Below are 915 nucleotides of genomic sequence, written 5' to 3'. Positions count from 1 at the left end.
GAGCATCATAGAGCATTCCTAGGATGAAGGGTCGACCCAGGGCAGCAACCATCATGTGATCTGAGGCCATTTGTCCAACCTGTTGAGAAATGTTAAGTAAGTGACTGAAAAGTCTTCAGTTCTTCATAGCTTCATCAGAGCTTTTTCTTTTCACTGTATAAAATAACAATCTGTTTGGTCTTGTCACTGTCTGAGTTTCTCTTCAGTGTATGGTGCTTCAGTTCAGCTTTACCTGAATCACTGAATGAACTGTCTGTATTGTGCTGACTGTTTATTTCTGTCGTCTCTACATCTTTTGCACAGATTTCATTAATTAATCACTCGTATTGGTGTTTTGTTCACAGGACTTTAGTTACACTTGCAGTGGTGTGTTGAGCATGGTTGTGTCTGCTCTTTACCTCCTCCAAGCACAGGAAGCCCCGTCTGCTCTGCTCTCTCACACACAGAGCTCCAAGTGGAAGATACAACAATGATGGCTGACGGAAAACAAAAGATTGGATTGGATCAATAAAGGTCAATATAGCCAATATCGATCAGAACATCTGATCCAGAACACCCCTACTTGCAACTAACTCACATTTTTTTATGATGATGCTGGGTGTGGTAGCTTTATATATAGTTGGCACAGGCACATCCAGGTGGCCACGTGGGTGCAACACAGTCATCTACTTTACCACATCCTCTTATATCAAACTCCAGTTTTCTGTCACTTCTGTCTGCCCTCACCTGGTGAAGTTGCACATATCAGCTGAGTTGTGTGTCTTCTTGACTTCTGACTAGCCTAGTCATATTATCTTCGAGGCTCGTTGGAGAGGAACTGCTCTTCAAGTGGGCGGAATAAAGCGTCAACAGGAGGAGGAAGTGAGAGAGAGGCATTCTGTTCCTGTTAGATCATCTGTAGGCTGCCTGTAGTTT

At 43.4% G+C, this 915-nt stretch overlaps 1 pseudogene; it reads right to left on the bottom strand.

Moving 5' to 3' along the window:
- The window catches only part of LOC118333050, a 7,745-nt pseudogene extending 6,878 nt beyond the window's left edge, over positions 1–867 (bottom strand).
- Positions 868–915: the final 48 nt, after the last annotated feature.

Source organism: Morone saxatilis, unplaced genomic scaffold, assembly GCF_004916995.1.
Source record: "Morone saxatilis isolate NCDOM2014 unplaced genomic scaffold, NCSU_SB_2.0 Contig1, whole genome shotgun sequence".
Lineage (NCBI taxonomy): Eukaryota > Metazoa > Chordata > Actinopteri > Moronidae > Morone > Morone saxatilis.
This window is presented reverse-complemented; position numbering and strand designations above follow the sequence as displayed.